Source organism: Pelophylax lessonae (assembly GCF_965119305.1).
Source record: "Pelophylax lessonae genome assembly, chromosome: 5".
Lineage (NCBI taxonomy): Eukaryota > Metazoa > Chordata > Amphibia > Anura > Ranidae > Pelophylax > Pelophylax lessonae.
The window spans coordinates 159,744,144-159,766,824 of NC_138772.1; the positions used below are offsets into that span (position 1 = coordinate 159,744,144).

Consider the following 22,681-nt stretch of genomic DNA (forward strand, 5'->3'; position numbering starts at 1 on the left):
ATAGTGCTATTGCTTAACATTCTGAATCAATCTAACAATGTCTGAATAACTTGGTAAAGTTGTGAACACATTTTAAGTTGCTTTGGGTGTATATGTTTTAAATTGTGTGTTCTTTGTCCTTGATGGCATTCTAAAGGTCATTAATACGATAAAAAATACTGTCATGAAAACCAAACAAAAATTACAAATGACATGATCACTGAAATGCAATATCACAAAGATATAGATGGTTATGACCTGCCGATGACAGGCGTAAATTTGTATCATTTAAGAAATCTAGAATTTGATAAAGTTGAACTTTTTAGAAACTTTTTAGTCTGCATGAAAAAACTGCTGACATATTACAATGTACAGTATGTCTATAGATTAATTAAATAATTAAAAAACTGTACTTTTCATCACTAAAAGTTTGGATTCTTATACTACTCAGGCAGGCAGGAATGCATTTCCTCAGTCTCTTCTCTTCTCATCAGTTCTCTTCTCATCAGTTCAGATTGCAACTTATGCCCCGTACACACGCGTCAATAGTTGGCTGGGAATTTTTGGCCAACGTCCGATCGGCCGACTTTCGGCTTGTTAGTATGATGCTTTCGACAACCGACTCCGACTTTTCGGCCAAATTAAATCTGGTGTGCAGGCTATAAAATTTTTGTTGGCTGTCAACACAACGGCCGATTTTCTGTCAGTCAGTACAGATTTCGGCAGACAAAAATCTGATGAGCAAGACTGGGCATGCTCAGAGAAGAAAAAACACACGGAAAGTAAACCAGCACATGACATCACTTCTGAAGTGCATTTTTGTTGGCCGAGAAAATTCATGTGCAGTCTAGGCACATTCCAACCAACAAAACACAACTTGGACAAAAGACGGCCGATCGGTTGTGTACGAGGCATAAGTAGCATATCACAGGGTGATGTGTCATCACTTAGCCAGTATCAGTTTAGGAAGAAGATGTAACCCTGGACATTGCCTGAACAAAGATGGCCTAATCCTTCAAAAATGTATAATAGTTATGTCCCCTCTATGAGAGGTTATAAATACTTGTACCAATAAAACCTACACATTACTTATAAAGTGTAAGGAGAAGAACAAGGAGCCTCTAAGTGCAATACAGACCATTTATTGGAGCTTAGAAGGATTAAAACAACTTACAAGACGTTGAAATCAAAACAGCATGTCTTAGAAGCTGGCAGAGACGATGCTCAGTAATCCAGTGTCTGGGAGACTACTTCATGTGTCGGCGTGCACACAGCATGGTAGGGCTTCCAGTAACCACGCTGGAACGCACGCAGCTGATAGTCAAAAGCGGTTGGGTGGTAACATGTTTTTTCAGAGCATGCGTAGCTCCTTCATCAAACCTCGTTTCGGAGCATGAGTAGCTCCTTCATCAGGGCTCTACCCCACGGAAGAGCCCACATATATACTCTTTTACCTGTTTAGGTCCACTTTAAGGCCTATAGCTTATTAAAATATTAATGTTTTACAGAATCAGGTAGTATTTGCACTTCTTATAAAATAAGGACAGTTAAGAGCCGGTTCACATAGGGGTGACCATACTTGCCGGGGCGACCTGTGAAGTCGTGGCGCACAGCGCACACCGCGACCTCGGAGCGACATGCACGGACTTCAAATCATTGAAGTAAATGCAGGTCGCTCCAGGTCGCCCCAAAGTAGTACAGGACCCTTTTTCTACGTCGGAGCGACTTGTGTCACTCCTATTAGAACGGGTCCTGTGCTAATCTATGGCAGGCGACCAGGTCGCCTGACAAGTCACCCCAGTGTGAACCGGCTCTAAAAGTGTAGCTCCACTTTTGTTGAATAATCCCCTAAATAGTGATCAATATACATTGCAATGAAACTTTGTTGCAGTCCTACCATTTTCTGCTCTGAAGAAAAAACTGTTCTTCTATGTCTTTTGAATACCGATTCTGAATGGGAGTGGCCTTTTCATTATTAATCAGCTAAGGCACTTGCAGGACTCTAATGAGGGAAGTTGCAATGCCTGCATACATTTAGAAGAGATTAACCCTTTAGAAGCATCTCACCAAAGATTAGATTTTTGTTGCAGAGGATGTCTAAAATCTGATTTGTATCTTAGTGCAGACTTCTGGGAAAGTCAGTGATCCAATTTGTCAAGCAGGAAATGACATTTCTGGGGGGCGTACTGTACACCAACTGTGTACAGAAGGCCTCCAGGTTGCCATATTGCCTTGACTTTTACAGACAATGACAGTGCTGCAGACTAAAAAGGAAAACCTATTTTTTAATAACATTCAATTTTAATATGGATTGTCCCACAACTATAGATGCTTTTTTTTTTTTAATTTGCTATATAATAGCAATTATAATAATATATAATTATATATTTTATATAAGTAGAGGCCTTGTAGAAAAGAAAGATGTTTTTTGCAATTTTGTTTTATCTTGCACAATATTTGCACTGTTTATTAAACTGTTTATTAAATCTATATTTTCAGGTAACAAATGCACTAAAATTAATTAAAGACTATTTAAAAGAATAGCTAGTGTAGAACAAATATATACCAAATGTGTCAAGCCTTAAAACTAAATTTGTCCAAAATATAGGAATAAAAGTATGGTACCCAAAATTATCAATAGGTTACGCTGTTACGCCTTTACAGCTCTTCAACTTATTGTAAAGCAAACTTGAAGGACCTAGAATTAATTTTTGCCAATACATTAGATGTATGGTACAATCACAGTTTACAAACATGTGCATGCCCTGTGTTTGCGTATACATTTGCGGGTGTGCACAGGGTGATTGAGTTACTTTCCTTTTTTTTTTTATTACTATTTATTTATTTATTTTTTTGTTTTATATAACTTTACTGCTACCACAAGGAGGCTAACAAGCCTTCCCCTTGTGTGATAGCATTGGACAGGTGACAGGTTCCCATTACAGAGAACAGCATAGGAGATTGGGGTGTGGATGTTCCCTAATAATAAATAATATCCCAGGAAGAGCGAGAGAGCCTGGGAGCCATGGAGGGTAATGGAGGGGCTGGAGAGTTCCACACTGCCCCCTGTAAAAGTGATCAGGTAGCTAAAAAAAACACCCAAATATTTTTTTGCAATACAGCCAGGAGCCAACTGGAAAAAGGGAATACAAGCACATGGCTTCTACTGTACGTCTTTCACTTTGTGAATGTACGCAGTATGTCCGAAGAGGTAATGTGGTTAAAGAGAATGTGAAAATTTTTTCTGTAAAACCATTAAATTATGTTAACAATAATATAAGACAGATGGTAATAAAATAAATATTTATTTAAGTATCACGTGACCGCTATTCAGAGCTGCAAAAGTGATCATCAGAAGTTTTTGCAGACATCACATATCTCAGCCGTTGTCACCCAAACCATGCATGGCTGGACGGGGAGGCATGTTAGCATTGTATTCTGACAACAGGAGTACATGTATACATGTTGCCAAGTAAAAGACAGAGATGCAAACTGACCACCCTAGAATGGATCTGCTTCCATCCCTGCCATGGTCAGAATACAACAGAAACATAGGGGGACTGGTAGGATCACCAGGTATTTCACATCAAAGGAAAACAGAAACAGAGAAAAGGCGACATTTACAAACAACTATAGGAAAAAAGACACATACTGTGTATCAAATGTTACATTTTGGGTTACAATACACACATAGAGCAATTTAGCATTTTATCTTGGATGGTATTATTAAACACAATATACAAGGTAGCTAGAACTACAATACATTTATACAAGTGATTTTTAAAAGAAGGCACAAGCAAAATGAAATATTACTGTGAAATAACAGAAACATTGAATGACAAAGTAAATGTATTTCACTAAAAAAAGAAATAGAAGAGTTCATTGAGTAAAGATTGTGATACTGAAATAATAACTGTCTAAGTATATGATCTGTATTAACAAATTGTCTGTAGTTTTCATTGGAAGAATAAAAGTACTGTAGATTTAAACCACAGCTGAATGGCATTTAGTTTGGTAAAGCACCATGTAACACACACAATTGGCATTTTTTAGTTAAAGGGATTTAAAAGGCAGAAGTTTTTTTTTTTAATCTTAATGCATTAATCCTCCCTTAGCCTCCCTAATACTTACCTGAGCCCATCTCTAACCAGCAATGTTGCAGGAGTGTCTCAGCTGCCCAGGACTCCCCTCGTCATTGGCTAGGACAGCAGCATGGCACGATTGGCTCCCCCTGCTGTCAATCAAAGTCAGTCAGCCTATCAGGAACAAGGGTGGGTGGGGACAGGTAGCGGCTCCATGTCTGAATGGACACATGGAGCTGTGACTCGGCTCGGGTGCCCCATAGCAGGTACTTGCTGTGGGGGCACTGAACAGGAGGGAGGGGCCAGGAGAGCTGAGGCGGGACCAGAGAATAGGAGGATCTGTGATGCCCTGTGCAAAACCAACTGCACAGAGCAGGTAAGTATAACATGTTTGTTATTTAAAAAAAAAAGAAAGAGAGAGGCTTTACAATCCCTTTAACCACTTCTGGATCCTTAGGTTTTACCCCCTTAATAAACAGGCCATTTTTTGCAAAGCAGCACTGCATTACTTTAACTGACAATTGCGCGGTTGTGCTACGCTGTACCCAAATAAAATGTATGTCCTTTTTTTCCTCACAAATAAACCCTTCTTTTGGTGGCTTTTGATCACCTGTGTGATTTTTATTTTTTCCCCTATAAACAAAAAGCGACAATTCTAAAAAAAATATATATATATATATATATATATATATATATTACTTTCTGCTATATAACATTCCCAATAAAAAAAAATTAAAAATCTAATTTTTTCACCAATTTAGGCAGGTATGTATTCTGCTACATATGTTTGGTAAAAAAATCCCAATAAGTGAATATTGATTGGTTTGCGTAAAAGTTATGGGAAAAGATTTATGTCATTGTTATTTATTTATTTATTTTTTGATAGTAATGGTGGCGATCAGCGATCTTTAGCGGGCCTGTTATATTGCAGCGGACAGATTGGACACCTAACTGACATCTTTGACACTTTTGGGAAGACCAGTGACATTACTAAAGTAATCAGTGCTAAAAATATGCACTGTTACTATACTAATGACACAGGCAGGGAAAGGGTTAACACTATGGGCAATCAAAGGGTTAAATGTGTGCCTAGGGGGTGCTTTCTAACTGTGTGGGGGATGGGCTTGCTGGATGAACACAGAGACCTGTGTTTCTAAATAGGAGGAACACAGAATCCCTGTGTTCATTACTAACAGAACAGCGGTCTACCGTGTTTACACCGGCAGACATCGCAGCCACCGGACCCGCTGATTGGTTTCACCTGTGTCCAAACTGCACACGCATGCCCCCACTAGCCGTCCTGCGAAACGACGTACATGTACGTTGCTTCGCGGGACAGAGCCGACCTGCCACAGTATAAGTATGGCGGCTGGTTGGCAAGTGGTTAAACTATTTGTTTTTTGCTTTGTTCCTATCTTATGTTGCATTTCAAGTACTATTAAACTCCTGCAGCCTCTTTGCAGCCACTCCCTGCTTCCAAACATGACGTAGCAGAACAAAATGTCATTTCTATTGTAAAGCTTATATTGTATTTTCCTAACTTGGCTTTCATATAAATTAAAGCCTAACTCTAGGCTGATTTCACCCCCAGCCCCCCCCCCCCCAAATAGGAAAATAACATGGGATTATAGATAAAAATAGAAAAAATGCTAATTTTGACTAGGGGATGATCTATTACAGAGTAAATCCAGTTCCCCTCTGCTGCTTCTGGCTATGATAAAGCAGCCCCTAAAGCTGTTCTTCTAGGTGGTCATTTGACTGGTCTTGCTGTCATCTTCATATACAATGCAGAAGCATATGCTATCACCGGTCATGCATTTTACGTGAAGACTGGGCAGAATCTGCTCATATTCCCTAGAAACAATAGGATAAAGCACCAGCCACCATGGAACCTTTGGTTGAAATTAACAATGTTCTGTGATAGATCTGTCCCCCAGACAAAGTAAGAGCTATATACTTCACTTGCAGCGGGGAGGACAAATTAAATTTTCAAGTCAGTGCTGAGATTCAATTTAAAGCAGAGCATAGCATAGCCATTCTAAGATGAAAATACTGGTAATATTACTGATGGCTATCACAAATATATTGAAAGCAGTGTTAAAATAACATCGTATGGTCTTTACTTTCCTTTTAAATAGCTTCCTTTTTCATCTTGATTGTAATGCCCTTCTGTTTATGATGTAGTGATAAGGAAACACCAAGTTATTGTGTTGTTTATGTGGGTGCTGTCCATTAAACACGATCTCAGACAGTTTTGACAAATTATCTAATGCTACAAAACCCCTTATCAATTTGTGAGCAACTTGTCAGTGTAATCTGTCAAGCTGCTGTGAGTGAACAGGAGGCATAGAGGCCATCATTAAATCATTTCATATACAGAAGCCCACTGCTGATATTGTTCCAGTATTACAATGAATTCTTGTCTCATATTGACCTTGGTTATTTATTATTTCTTCAATGTGGCATTTTGAAATAGAACATACTGAAAAGTTACATTTTGAATTGATCATTTATCACATAGTGTTTCAATTAAAAAAATAAAAAATAAGTGTTACTTTTGAGTTTAAGTTGACTCAGGATAGTTGTTAAGCTTATAAGTGGGGATGAGTCTGACGTACCTGGGTTTGGATAGACACAGGTTCAGCAAAGATAACCAAAGTTGGGTTCCTAAACCTGAATCCCATTGAAGTCAATGGGAATTGAATCTTAGAAATCAGTAATGGCCATGTCATGGGAAGCTGTACAGTGGCCTGGAGAACATGAAAAAATGGTATTACCGCTTCAAGACCGCCCCATAGCAGATTTACTGCTACAGGGTTGTTTTCCTGGGCAGGATCATGTATATATATATATATATATATATATATATATATATATATATATATATATTTATGTACTTCCGTCTGCTGGCGGCCCGCTTCTGCTGGAGATTAATCACAGCAGAAGCCGATCTGCAATTGCTGAGCACTAGATGTCTGCCGATACCGACGATCATTTGTAAAACACAAAGAACAGAGATCTGCCTATGCAAACAAGGCAGATCTCTGTTCTGATAGGGGAAGGGATGGATTTTTTGTTTTTTATTGGATATGTTTTATAGCAGAAAAAAAAAAAGCAGTGCTGTATCACAAAAAATGGCCTGGTCATGAAGGGGTAAATCTTCCGAAGGTCAAATGGTTAAATGACAACATTGAAGACACAAAAACTCAGTAGTGGTAGAAGGAGGTGTTAATGATGACTGGGTGTGCTCTTGATGGAAGGAAAGGGCAATGGTGGGAGGAAGTGGGATTTATTTTAGAAGAGGCTTAGACTGTACAGAAAATAAATACTTTGGGTGACAGAATCCTCCAAAAACATTATCTGCAGCATCTGCAGCATGGCATTGGTATGTTTTAGTTGTCACTGATCCAGACCCAGAAGCTCAACTGTATACAGGGCAATCTTCGGTTTGTGGTCTATCCTTGTTACCCAATATTCAAGGGGTTCCCTGATGGAAAGGTGTCAACATCTGCTCATGACCAATGTACTCACTCACAATATGATGTAGGCATTGTGGATAGCTGCTGGCAGTGGACATTCCTGGTACTGGGTAAAAGTGTTTTGAGTCAAGCTATATTGTGTATGAGACAATATTTTGCCAATCTCTGGAAAGGGGGTAACAGATTCCTCCACAGCATGTTCTCCAGATGTTTCATCCTTTGCAAGGGCAGGATGGGCTCTGCAACTTTACCCATGTAATGAGGATCCAGGTGGGTTTCCAACCAGTAATTATTCCACTCTTTAATGCCATAAAGCCTAAGGTCAGGCTCTGGAGCATTACCAAAGCCCATCCACCACAAGTTACCAGAGGCAGAGGAACTCAAGTCCTTGGGATCACAAAGGATTACATTGCTCTCAACTATTTTCTCAGCCAATAATAATTACCATGGTTTGTGACAGATAAAACCCACCCCTTGTATTCTTGCCCCATGTCCTCCCCCTACTCTTGACTGCTGCCACAGCACTTATACTCCTTCTCCCCCTAATGCTCCTCCTGTCCCCAATTATGAGTCACAGGGCTGGTGTCTGGATATAAAGAGACCTGAAAGAGCCATATTCTTACTGTTGGTGTGCCTACAGTGCCCTGTGTGTACAAAGGATCTGCTCCAGCTAGAAGAACACAGGAATTGTGATGTTGATGTCTGCAGCTCACCATCCTGGTTGTCTTATTAAAAGGTGACAAAGTACGAGAATGAGGAGTCACTGACATGGAGAGAAGAACCCCAGCTTCCACCCCAGCTTTCTTGAGCCTGTATAATGCCACACTAACACAGGTATCCATTTATGGCCTGTGGATGCATGTGCAGCCACTGCAGCATGGACAAAGTAAGTTCCACTGGGTGGGCATAAAACAAGGCACAGATGGAGTTCCTGCTTACCTCCTGAAATAGCTTTAAATTCCTCTGGCCTGCCTCAGAAGAGCCTATTAACCAGGGTACCTATCCATGAAGCACTACACCAAATGTACACCCAGCAAGGCACATGTGGGAACATTCCCTGCTGAAAGGCGGACAGCAGGTTAGTTGTCACACGCAACCTTTCCTATCACAAGATGGCATGGGGTAATCACATCACGCAGGGCCTGCCCTTCCAATGCTGGTAGAATCTCTACCACAGTTTAGATCACGTTCCCTTGTCTTACCCGCTGCCACGCTTCGTGTCATTGTTTTTCCTGAGACATTGCATAGCTTCTTGAAAACTTGTGAGGGACTGGTGGTTTAGAAGACAACTCACCTGAACAGTGCATAGAGGAGGAGGAGATAGAGGTGACTGCACTGTCACTATCACCACCATAAGTATGCGGGGAGGTACAACTAACTCCAGTGAGCTGTCTTGCTCGGCATCCTTCCCTGTTGCCAGCAGAGCTACCCAGTGTGCCGAGATTGATATATAATGTTCCTCTCAATACCTGCTGGACCATGTTTCTGTGGTTAGATGGACTATCATGCTAACCACATGGTCCCGTGATATAGAATCTTTACCTTCCACATGACGGTGAAGGCCAGGGGTAGCCTTATGTGTGAACAAATGTAGTCTGGAACCTGCCACTGTGGTACAGTCCTTAAAATGGCTCTTGGGTCTAATGAAAAAACAGTGAAAGCAAGTGGGCTTACACTCCACTCTCCCTAGCATCACAATCTGCAATGTACTGCATAGTAAATATAGTGCTCCATAAAACGCTGTATAGTTGCAGTAGCACCGGCAAATCTCTAACCTGTGAGCCATGCTTTGTACTAAACTCCAACACAATGACAAAGGGCTGCTGAAACTGCAGCCTTTTATAATGTTTGAGCTGCATCTTTGTACAAAACCATCGCTGACCAAAATCTTGCACAGGAAATTGCAAGACTTTGGCCATTGACAGTTGTTTTTCAATGCATTACGGAATGTTTAGTGGAGCAATATCCGCTAAACATCCTAAAAGTTTGGAATTTGTCCGAATGGCTTTACAGCTAAAATGTATTTAGTACTGTACTTAGGTTCAGACAGAACTCTTGGCTCTTCCCTACTCACAAATGAACAGTATGTTTTTCAAAAGATAGAATAACAAGGTTACAAAGCAGTTATGTATCTAGCTTGTTAGGACCTTTTTCCAAACCAAATTTGCTGTAACTGACTATAGATTTGCACACAAAAGAGCATATTTATAAAGCAGGTCAATCTATTTCTGTCATTTTAAACACGTGCATCAGGATAATACACCTGCACTGAAAATTTGGTGAATGCCTCATCCATTGCATACATGATCCCCTGTAGGGATGAGCTGAGCACTTTGTCCGAAATATTTTTTTTTTTTTTACTTGGAGATTCCCGAGTAATTGCCATCCTCGCCTAGGCAATGAATGAGGAAGTTGGAGCGAGTACCTAAATATTTCCAAATGTGGGAAGGGGGGAGAGCTAGGGTTATGTAATCTATAAAGGGAGAGTAAATGTCAACTCTGAATAGAGCTCACATGTGGGCATATTGTCACATGATCTTAAAGTAAATGCACTGTTTTCAAAAGGTCCCAGTGTTTTTTTTTATAGAAAATATGAAAATATCATTCTGAGCAGTATTTATTTTGTTAGAAAAAATACAAAAATATGGTACATCATACCTTCTGGGATCCACAGCTGAGATGAAAAAAACTGTCCATTGGACAATTTTATTTGGATTTTTTTTTTCACAAAGCTTGGCTGTATGTACAAGTAATAGGAAGAAAAAGCCATGGCTGGCAATCCCATATTAAATCTCTGTTTGTATTTGCCAAATTGCATGTGAAAAACACATAAACGTGTGTTAAATAGTTCCTTGGTGAAGCTAAAATTACATCTTTTAACCTAGCAGAAAACATTGTGTTTGGCAAAAAAGCAACTCTGCTCATATCCCTGAATACACCATCCTTATGGTGAAACCTGGTGGTGGTAGCATCATTTTATTTGCAGAAACTAGGGATGAGTTAATTTACCCAGGTTTGGTTCAGCAAACCCTGTTCTAAGTTCCACACCCAAAACTTAGTGACTAACCCCAGTAGCGTCTATGGAAGAGAAATCCTGTTATTTTTCGTTCTGGTCATTTTCAAGGAGAGGCAAACTATTGTTAAAAAAAGGCACAGAGAGCTGGAAACTGCCAATAGAAGACATTTACCAATGCAAAAAAATATATATACTGTATATAGATACAAAACAGTAAAGAATTGGTATTTTGTGTTCTACATTGAAAACACAAGAATAAATACCATGCTTAAGGGATGCCTTAGAGGTCTATGTGGTGTTACACAACAGTAAGTTTTTCCCAGAAAGTCTCAGCAACAGAGAACACTGTTAGCACATATTTGGCGATATACTTGATTTTTTTATTTATTTTAGAACTAGCTTGACATACATATAGGAGCCCCTCAATCTGATTTATTGCCATTTAAATGCAGTCATAAAAAAGGGGGGACAGAGTGGGTTATAGGGCCTTTTTGTGTTATTTGAAAGCCCTCTTCATAATATCCACCTGATATCCACCTCTTCCACAGCAGACATAAGGGCTACAAGACTGTAGGCACCAGGAGGTGCACTGATATTTTTCAGGTGGAATTCCAGACAAAAGGTTTTTTAAAAAAAAAAAAATAATTTTTAAAGGATAAGTTCACCTTTGGTACATGTAACATGTTCCAGCAAATGCAGCCTCTCCACCTCTCTCCCCTCCCCCCTCCCAGTGACAGCGAGTAGGGATCTTCTTCCAACGCCCTCTGTCACTTTTTGAAAATAACGTGGCCGTGCGGGGCTCCACCCACATTGCTGCATCATTTATTTACAATGACTTCAACTACAAGTACCATTAGCTTGTTCTGAATGGAGTACAAGGTCACTGATAATATACAAAAAACACACAGTAAAGACGCTCCAAGGAGGTCCTATGAAAACAGTCTTTGGAATTGACTTTGTGGGGAAGATGCACTGACCAGAGCCCAGGATCCACAGGAGACAAGGAAATCCAGTTGAAACCATGCTTTAATGAAAAGGGGGGATTTGGCAAAGGGACACACCCTGAAACATGTTATCCTGGCTACCGGCTACCAGCTTTCTAACTATCCTTCTAGTGCACTTCCACATGCCCTGCTAGCTTATGATGTGCAGCTGTCTGAGCTCTGGTGACGTTACTTCTGGGGATACGTCGCTTGCCCAGGAGCCTCTAGGGGGTGAGCGCGCTCTCCGCCCCCGCTCATTCCCGCACTTCCCCGCGCGAGTGACCGGCGGCTCCGATGTCCGCCGGTGACTCATGATATCCTGCTGGAGAGGGAGAAAGGCAGGCGGCTAATGTAAACAAAGCTGCCTGTCATTATCCCTGATGTAACTTCAGAGACTACATGATCCTGCTATGTAGGATCGTATGTCTCTGTTGTTACATCACAAGCCACACCTCTTTACAGTTAAAATCATGCCCCTAGGGACACACTTAACCCCTTGATCACTAATAAAGTTAACCCCTTCCATGTCAATGTCATTTTTACAGTAACAGTGCATATGTATAGCACTGATTATTGTAGTAATGTCACTGGTACCCTCAAAAGTGTCAAAAATGTTAGTCAGGGCTCCGATCTGTCTGCCGCAATGTCGCAGTACCGCAAAAAAAATCGCAGATCGCCGCCATTACTAGTTAAAAAAAAAAACAATAAAAATGACATAAATCTTTCCCTTAGTTAGTAAACGCAATAACTTGCGAAAACCAATCAAAATACGCTTATTGCAATTTTTTTTACCAAAAATATGTAGCAGAAAACAAATTGGCCTAAAATGTTAAAAAAATTTAGATTTTTACATTTTCTTTTGGGAATTTCATATAAAAAAAATTGAAAATATTGTTATTTTTTCAAAATTTACACTTTTTATTGTTTATAGTGCAAAAAATAAAAATTGCACAGGTGATCAAATACCACCAAAAGAAAGCTCTGTTTGTGGGAAAAATAAGGATGTCAACTTCATTTGGGTACAGCGTCGCACGACAGTGCAATTGTCCCTTAAAGTCACGCAGTGCCGAATCACAAAATAGGCCCTGGTCTTTGAGCAGGAAAATCCTTCGGGGCTTAAGTGGTTAAAGGAACTGCTTGGACAAAAAAAAAAAAAAAAAAACATTTCTAAATGTTTCCTAGCATATCAAATCACCAATTTTTAAGTTCAGGTCAACTTTAACACATGCAAATCTTGAGTGCAAGTAAAAGAGAATAGAAAAGTTTAATGAAAATCATTAAAAGAGTGGCAGAAAGATGGGGGAAGCTACAGGTTATCACTAGTGTTGAGCGAACACGGACTGTATTATTCGTGTTCGTACCGAATAATTGGATTTTTTGTACCCGAACACGGACACGGACACTTTACTGTATGTTCGGGTAAAAATCCGTGTTCGGTCGTTTTATTTCCGGGTTTTGCATGCTTTGGCGCTCTTTTCATGGCGGGCTTTCAACAGCCAATCAACAATCGTTTAACTGGTGTGCCTTAAGCCATCCCAGCCATGCCTGCAAATGTCTCAGTAGCTGTGATTGGCCGTCTGAAGCATGTGACCAAGTCTTTATAAGTTCGAGGCAGCCGCAGCGGCGTCATTATGCTGCTTAGATTCAGGGACAGAGCACACATCAACGTGCTGGCTGCTGATTAGGGAAAGATAGGCAGGAAAAAACCATTTGTGTCCGGATAGAATTGAGGGACAGGTCGGAGTGTTTAGGCAGGGCGAGTTGTAGGCATTTTAGGGATAGAGTCTGCTGAATTATATAGGGTCAGTGTCTTCTACAAACTACAATCGATATTGCTGTGTGGGGGGTGGGGTCTGCACTCAATCCTGATCTACGATCTCTTCTCAATCCTGTTAGGGACAGAGTCTGCTGAATTTTAGGGAAACTGTGTTCTACAAACTACAATCGATATTGCTGTGTGGTGTGGGATTGGAGATAGGCAGGTGTCAGTGATCCACATCCATTTTTCTGTGTGTGAGCTGCAGTGAACACAATCTTTTTGGGCTGCAGTGAACACAATCTTTTTGGGCTGCAGTGAACACAATCTTTTTGGGCTGCAGTGAACACAATCTTTTTGGGCTGCAGTGAACACAATCTTTTTGGGGTGCAGTGAACAAAATCTTTTTGGGGTGCAGTGAACACAATCCTTTTTGGTGTGCAGTGAACACAATCTTTGTGGGGTGCAGTGAACAAAATCCTTTGTGGGGTGCAGTGAACACAATCTTTTTGGGGTGCAGTGAACAAAATCCTTTTTGGGGTGCAGTGAACAACATCCTTTTTGGGGTGCAGTGAACACAATCTTTTTGGGGTGCAGTGAACAAAATCCTTTGTGGGGTGCAGTGAACACAATCTTTTTGGGGTGCAGTGAACACAATCTTTTTGGGGTGGAGTGAACAACATCCTTTTTGGGGTGCAGTGAACAAAATCCTTTTTGGGGTGCAGTGAACAAAATCATTTTTGGGGTGCAGTGAACACAATCTTTTTGGGGTGCAGTGAACACAATCTTTGTGGGGTGCAGTGAACACAATCTTTTTGGGGTGGAGTGAACAACATCCTTTTTGGGGTGCAGTGAACAACATCCTTTTTGGGGTGCAGTGAACACAATCTTTTTGGGGTGCAGTGAACACAATCTTTGTGGGGTACAGTGAACAGAATCTTTGTGGGGTGCAGTGAACACAATCTTTGGGGGGTACAGTGAACACAATCTTTGTGAGGTGCAGTGAACACAATCTTTGTGGGGTGCAGTGAACACAATCATTGTGGGGTGCAGTGAACTCAATCTTTGTGGGGTACAGTGAACACAATCTCATACTGAAGGTTTGAGGGTGCTGCCTGTTCCATACTCCCCCTACTCCTCATCTAGCCTTTTAGGGGTACAAACAATAGTAATTGGGGCCTAGTGTGGTTGTGTACGTGTGATATACATACACTTTTTTGGGATCATATTTTCTATTCCGCTATTTAATCAAAAACCTTTGGGGATCAGTTAAATTGGGGGATAGTCTGTGTTGGTACGTGTGAGAGAGATCCACCTTTCCAAGTTGTTGGGGTTCATCTCATACTTCTGAAGGTTTGAGGGTGCTGCCTGTTCCATACTCCCCCTACTCCTAGCCTTTTAGGGGTACAAACAATAGTAATTGGGGCCTAGTGTGGTTGTGTACGTGTGATATACATACACTTTTTTGGGATCATATTTTCTATTCCGCTATTTAATCAAAAACCTTTGGGGATCAGTTAAATTGGGGGATAGTCTGTGTTGGTACGTGTGAGAGAGATCCACCTTTCCAAGTTGTTGGGGTTCATCTCATACTTCTGAAGGTTTGAGGGTGCTGCCTGTTCCATACTCCCCCTACTCCTAGCCTTTTAGGGGTACAAACAATAGTAATTGGGGCCTAGTGTGGTTGTGTACGTGTGATATACATACACTTTTTTGGGATCATATTTTCTATTCCGCTATTTAATCAAAAACCTTTGGGGATCAGTTAAATTGGGGGATAGTCTGTGTTGGTACGTGTGAGAGAGATCCACCTTTCCAAGTTGTTGAGGTTCATCTCATACTTCTGAAGGTTTGAGGGTGCTGCCTGTTCCATACTCCCCCTACTCCTAGCCTTTTAGGGGTACAAACAATAGTAATTGGGGCCTATTGTGGTTGTGTACGTGTGATATACATACACTTTTTTGGGATCATATTTTCTATTCCGCTATTTAATCAAAAACCTTTGGGGATCAGTTAAATTGGGGGATAGTCTGTGTTGGTACGTGTGAGAGAGATCCACCTTTCCAAGTTGTTGGGGTTCATCTCATACTTCTGAAGGTTTGAGGGTGCTGCCTGTTCCATACTCCCCCTACTCCTAGCCTTTTAGGGGTACAAACAATAGTAATTGGGGCCTAGTGTGGTTGTGTACGTGTGATATACATACACTTTTTTGGGATCATATTTTCTATTCCGCTATTTAATCAAAAACCTTTGAGGATCAATTGAATTGCGGGATAGTCTGTGTCGGTACGTGTGAGAGAGATCCACCTTTCCAAGTTGTTGGGGTTCATCTCATACTTCTGAAGGTTTGAGGGTGCTGCCTGTTCCATACCCCCCCTACTCCTCATCTAGCCTTTTAGGGGTACAAATAATAGTAATTGGGGCCTAGTGTGGTTGTGTACGTGCGAGATACATACACTTTTTTTGATCATATTTCCTATTCCGCTATTCAATAAAAACCTTTGAGGATCAATTGAATTGCGGGATAGTCTGTGTCGGTACGTGTGAGAGAGATCCACCTTTCCAAGTTGTTGGGGTTCATCTCATACTTCTGAAGGTTTGAGGGTGCTGCCTGTTCCATACCCCCCCTACTCCTCATCTAGCCTTTTAGGGGTACAAACAATAGTAATTGGGGCCTAGTGTGGTTGTGTACGTGCGAGATACATACACTTTTTTTGATCATATTTCCTATTCCGCTATTCAATAAAAACCTTTGAGGATCAATTGAATTGCGGGATAGTCTGTGTCGGTACGTGTGAGAGAGATCCACCTTTCCAAGTTGTTGGGGTTCATCTCATACTTCTGAAGGTTTGAGGGTGCTGCCTGTTCCATACCCCCCCTACTCCTCATCTAGCCTTTTAGGGGTACAAACAATAGTAATTGGGGCCTAGTGTGGTTGTGTACGTGCGAGATACATACACTTTTTTTGATCATATTTCCTATTCCGCTATTCAATAAAAACCTTTGAGGATCAATTGAATTGCGGGATAGTCTGTGTCGGTACGTGTGAGAGAGATCCACCTTTCCAAGTTGTTGGGGTTCATCTCATACTTCTGAAGGTTTGAGGGTGCTGCCTGTTCCATACCCCCCCTACTCCTCATCTAGCCTTTTAGGGGTACAAACAATAGTAATTGGGGCCTAGTGTGGTTGTGTACGTGCGAGATACATACACTTTTTTTGATCATATTTCCTATTCCGCTATTCAATAAAAACCTTTGAGGATCAATTGAATTGCGGGATAGTCTGTGTCGGTACGTGTGAGAGAGATCCACCTTTCCAAGTTGTTGGGGTTCATCTCATACTTCTGAAGGTTTGAGGGTGCTGCCTGTTCCATACCCCCCCTACTCCTCATCTAGCCTTTTAGGGGTACAAACAATAGTAATTGGGGCCTAGTGTGGTTGTGTACGTGCGAGATACATACACTTTTTTTGATCATATTTCCTATTCCGCTATTCAATAAAAACCTTTGAGGATCAATTGAATTGCGGGATAGTCTGTGTCGGTACGTGTGAGAGAGATCCACCTTTCCAAGTTGTTGGGGTTCATCTCATACTTCTGAAGGTTTGAGGGTGCTGCCTGTTCCATACCCCCCCTACTCCTCATCTAGCCTTTTAGGGGTACAAACAATAGTAATTGGGGCCTAGTGTGGTTGTGTACGTGTGATATACATACACTTTTTTTGGATCATATTTTCTATTCCGCTATTCAATAAAAACCTTTCTAGGGCAAGATCTTAAATTACAGAAATATGAGGAGACCGTCAAATAAGGGCCGTGGCCTGGGTCGTGGTGCTGCTGGTAGAGCTCCTGTTGCAAGGAGAGGACATGGTCGATCTGTGCCAGCTACACGCACAAGTGAAACACCTTCCTCAAGTGTGAGTAGGCGACAGAACCTGCATCAGTATTTGGTAGGGCATCAAACGCCCCTAGAAGTGATGAGGCCAGAACAAGTTGAGGCGATAGTAGATTGGTTTGCTGCTGACAGTGCCTCCAGTTCCTTCACATTGTCTCCCACCCAGTCTACTGCAGAAAGGTCAGAGTTGGCACCTGCAGCCAATGTCCAACCGTCTTTCACCTCACCCCCTTGCAAATCAGGCCAGCAGTCTGAGCCCCAAGCCATACAGCAGTCTCTTATTCTTTTTGAGGACTCTGTCAGCAGGGTTTCCCAGGGCCATCCACCTAGCCCTGCCCCAGAAGTGGAAGAGATTGAGTGCAGCGATGCCCAACCACTTATTTCTCAAGATGAGTACATGCAAGGATCATCGCAGCACGTCTCCGATGATGACGAAACGCAGGTGCCAACTGCTGCGGCGTTCAGCATTGTGGAGACCGACAAGGAGGGCAGGGGTGAAGACTGGGTGGAAGATGATGTGGAGGACGATGAGGTCCTCGACCCCACATGGAATGAACGTCATGCAGGTGAACTGAGTAGTTTGGAGGAAGAGGCGGTGGTCGCACAGAGCCACCAGCACAGCAGAAGAGGGAGCAGGGTGCAGAAGCGGAGCGGCCGTGCCCTAGACACTACGCCCGCTACTGCCCAACGCAGCAAGGGAACGAGCGCACCAAAGTCAGCTCAAAGGAGTTCTCTAGCGTGGAAGTTCTTTAGAAAATGTGCTGATGACAGGACACGAGTGGTTTGCACCCTGTGCAATCAGAGCTTGAAGCGAGGCATGAACCTTCTCAACCTGAGCACAACCTGCATGATCAGGCATCTAAGTGCAAAGCACGAGCTGCAGTGGAGTACACACCTTCAAAACCAAGAAACGTCTCTGGCTCATCCTGCTTCCTCTTCTGCTGCAGTCTCGGCCGCTCCAGCCACATCTGTAGTGATACCGGCACCTGCCACCCCGCAAACAGACGATCTGTCAGCAACACCACCACCTGGGTCACCAACAACCATCTCCACAATGTCCCGTGGAAGCGTTCAGCTTTCCATCTCCCAAACACTTGAGAGGAAGAGGAAGTACCCCCCTACCCACCCGCGATCCCTGGCCCTGAATGCCAGCATTTCAAAATTATTGGCCTTTGAAATGCTGTCATTCCGTCTGGTGGAGACGCACAGTTTTAAAAACCTTATGTCGGTGGCTGTCCCACAGTACGTCGTGCCCAGCCGCCACTACTTTTCCAGGCAAGCCATCCCTTCCCTGCACAACCAAGTGGGGGAAAAAATCAGGTGTGCACTGCGCAACGCCATCTGTGCCAAGGTCCACCTAACTACGGATACGTGGACCAGTAAGCACGGTCAGGGGCGTTATATCTCCCTAACGGCACACTGGGTAAATGCAGTGGCGGATGGGCCTGAGGCGGATAGCAATTTGGCGCATGTCCTTCCACCACCGAGGATTGCAGGGCGCTTCAGTTTGCCTCCTGTTCCTAACTCCTCCTACTCCGCTTCCTCATCCTCTACCGCCTCCTCATCCGGACAGCGTAACACCTTCACCACCAACTTCAGCACGGCCAGGGGTAAACGACAGCAGGCAGTTTTACAACTTGCCTGTTTGGGGGACAAACCACACACCGCGCAGGAGTTGTGGAGGAGCATGGAACAGCAGACAAATGAGTGGTTGCTGCCAGCGAGCCTCAAGCCCGGCCTGGTGGTGTGCGATAACGGGCGAAATCTCATAGCAGCTCTGGGCCTAGCCGGTTTGACGCACATCCCTTGCCTGGCGCATGTGCTGAATTTGGTGGTGCAGAGGTTCCTTAAAAACTACCCCGATATGTCAGAGCTGCTGCAGAAAGTGCGGGCCGTTTGTGCGCACTTTCGGCGTTCTCACCCTGCTGCTGCTCGCCTGGCAGCGCTGCAGCGTAACTTCGGCCTTCCCGCTCACCGCCTCATATGTGACGTGCCCACAAGGTGGAACTCCACCTTGCACATGCTGGAAAGACTGTGCGAGCAGCAGCAGGCCATAGTGGAGTTTCAGCTGCAGCACGCACGCGTGAGTCGCTCTGCGGAACAGCACCACTTCACCACCAATAACTGGGCCTCCATGCGAGACCTGTGTGCCTTGTTGCGCTGTTTTGAGTACTCCACCAACATGGCCAGTGGCAATGACGCCGTTCTCAGCTTAACTATCCCACTTCTATGCCTCCTTGAAAAAACAATTCGGGCGATGATGGAAGAGGATGTGGCACAGGATGAGGAGGAGGAGGAGGATGAAGAGGTAACATTTCCAAGGCTTTCAGGGCAGTCATTCGCAAGGGGCTCCGAGGGTGGGTTCCTGCACACGCAAACGCCAGGGACGCAATTGTCCAGCAGGGGCACAGTTCTGGAGGATGAGGAGGATGAGGAGGAGGAGGAGCTGGAGGAGGAGATGGAACCATGTTCACAGCAGGGTGGCACCCAGGCCAGCTCATGGCCATCACTGGTGCGTGGCTGGGGGGATACAGAGGACACGGACCATACACCTCCCACAGAGGACAGCCTTTCGTTGCCTCTGGGCAGCCTGGCACACATGAGCGATTACATGCTGCAGTGTCTCCACAACGACCGCCGAGTTGCCCACATTCTAACTTGTGCTGATTACTGGGTGGCCACGCTGCTGGATCCCCGTTACAAGGACAACGTACCGTCCTTAATTCACTCACTGGAGCGCGATCGCAAGATGCGCGAGTACAAGCGCACGCTGGTAGACGCCATGCTGCTGGCATTCCCATCTGACAGCGGGGCCACAGTGGAAGCACAAGGCAGAGGAGGAGGAGGAGGAGGTCGCCAACGCAACCAGGGCACCGCCAGCACCTCAGAAGGCAGGGTTAGCATGGCCGAAATGTGGAAAAGCTTTGTCAGCACGCCACAACAAACAGCAGCACCAGCAGCTCAGATGGAACGTCTTAGCAGGAGGCAGCATTTTACCAACATGGTGGAGCAGTATGTGTGCACACGCCTACATGTAGTGAATGACGGGTCTGCCCCCTTCAACTTCTGGGTCTCCAAATTGGGCACATGGCCTGAGCTTGCCCTTTACGCCTTGGAGGTGCTGGCGTGCCCTGCAGCCAGTGTATTATCTGAACGGGTATTTAGCACGGCTGGGGGCGTTATAACAGACAAGCGCAGCCGCCTGTCCAGAGACAATGTGGACAAGCTCACGTTCATTAAAATGAACCAGGCATGGATCCCACGGGACTTTTCCGTACCTTATGCAGAATAGCAATGGATACCGACCTTACCCACCCATTGTTCCATTTTTGCTCTTTCTCACTCTTTTGGGGTGTACCCTCATTTAAAATTTGTGAAAAGAAGCAGTGTTGGCTACCTCGTCCTCCTCCTCAGGGCCAGATTAATGTAGGGGCTATTGGAGCTGCAGCTCCAGGCCCCTACCTTTTATATAGGCCCCGGGTTGGCCATATTCACTGTTACCGCTCTTCTGTCACTTGTAAACACAGAAGTCTGGCTTCTATGCTCGCTTCCCCAGGCAGCACCCTCAGAACCTCCCCACACAGCGTGAAGGCCGGACAAGGAGGGACAGTTGGCGATGCATGGATGTGTTTATGGGCTTCAGAGACAGCATCCCATGTTGAATTAGGCATGCATGGCTGCACCCTTCCTCCTCTGGGTGCATGGCAAGGCACGGCCCTAAGGCCCTTCAAAATCCTCAGCACCAAGCCCATGATGCTGTTAATCCGGCCCTGGTCCTCCTCCACCGCCGCTTCCACCTACACCGCCCATAGGTGTGCGCAGCCTATTGCATTAAGGTGTGCACCCCAAAGTTGAAATACACATGCATGTGTTTGCCAGCAGGGAGAGTAATGTATCGGGGCCATGTACCTGTAGGCAAGGAGAAATAGAGCAGAGCAGGTCCCAGGGAGATCTTTCCCATCTCCTCACTGGCAATGCTATGTGCCCTAGGTGATTAGGGTGTGCCCAGGCACACCCAGCACACCCTGTGCGCACGCCTATGTCACCGCCACATCCACCACCACCTCAACCTCCCTCCTACTCCATATGGGCCTCGTCCTTCAGAGATGAAGAAGAACATTGTTTTATTTTTCTGTTTTTTTTTGTTGTTTTAAGTTATTTCCCTATCCACATTTGTTTGCAGAGCACTTGCCATGCTCTTAATTACGTTTTGCTGCCATTTGCAGCACTCTAGCCCTTTCCTTTGGTGTTTTAGAGCCATTTTAGTGCCTTAAAGTTCGGGTCCCCATTGACTTCAATGGGGTTCGGTGTCCGGGAAAAGTTCGGTAAAAGTCCGGGACACGGACCCGGACTTTTTTTTAAAGTTCGGCCGAACCCGTCGAACACGGACATCTAGGTGTCCGCTCAACCCTAGTTATCACATCCCTTGTCAAGCATCATACGTGAAATCTCACTTTAATATGCTTAATCCAATAATTTTCTGGAAATAAGTCACAGACTCTTAGGGACTGATTAACATTTGCGAGCCGGCAATGCTATCCTCTCTTTGTTATCCTTTTCTCTGCTTCATACATTGTGGCCTGCATTTTATAAATTCATAAAATGGGAATCGTGTGTGCCTGGTGAAGCCACATAAAATTCCTAATGCTTATCACAGCTGAGAAAGCTCTGTGATTGGAGGAGAGCCAGTCATGTAACATTGACAGGTCACTTGCCAGACTTTCCTACTCTTGTTTTTTTGTCTTTTTTTGACAGAACATTTATTCATTTTTAATGTGCTCCACCAGCTTCAGGCTTCTGGTTTGCAGAGTACATTTGTAAAGCAAATTGATGTGCTTTATAACGTGCTTATTTTTTACAGATAGTAGCAGTATGGATACTGTCTTTTTTTTTTTTGAAGATCTGGTTAATTCCCAATATGTAATCCATGAGAAATTTAAGGCAAAACTTGATTTAGGAACACTGGGACACTTACAGTAGCCTCAGAGGCGTGACTAGAACATTCAGGGTCCCGGTGCAAGAAACCATGAAGGGCCCCCCTGACCCCTGGCCAGGGCCCTTCCCTTCAAGCCTGGGGCTCTTCCCACTGATCCTGGGGCCCTTTACTCTCATTGCGGGGCCCTTTATTATGGTCCCGCAGCAGGACCCTTTCACAAGTTCTGCAGTAGGCCCCCTTCCTGCCATCTTGGGGCCTCCCCACGGTGGTGGAATGCCAGGGCCCGGTTGCAAGTGTGACCTTTGCGATCCTGGAAGTTTACCCACTGGTGTCTGTAGTTTTTATTTTTTGGTATTTTAATTGTATTATTTTTTATCATTTGATTTTATTTTTTTACAGTGTCACTGACTATGACTCTGTCCATTCAGAAAAGGAAGGAGCTGGTAAATTACCTATTTACTGACCCCTTCTTGGTTCTCTATTGTGACACATCCCCTGCAGCAGCCGGCAGGAGAGGGGAGGGAGCACACAGGGGCCCAGAGACAGCAGAACACAAGTG

General features: G+C 43.8%; 1 protein-coding gene across 2 annotated transcripts in view; it reads left to right on the plus strand.

The window, feature by feature from the left end:
* RBMS3 (RNA binding motif single stranded interacting protein 3) overlaps positions 1-22,681 on the plus strand; it is an 882,638-nt gene that overhangs the window by 261,626 nt on the left and 598,331 nt on the right. The gene's annotated exons all lie outside the window — the stretch shown is intronic.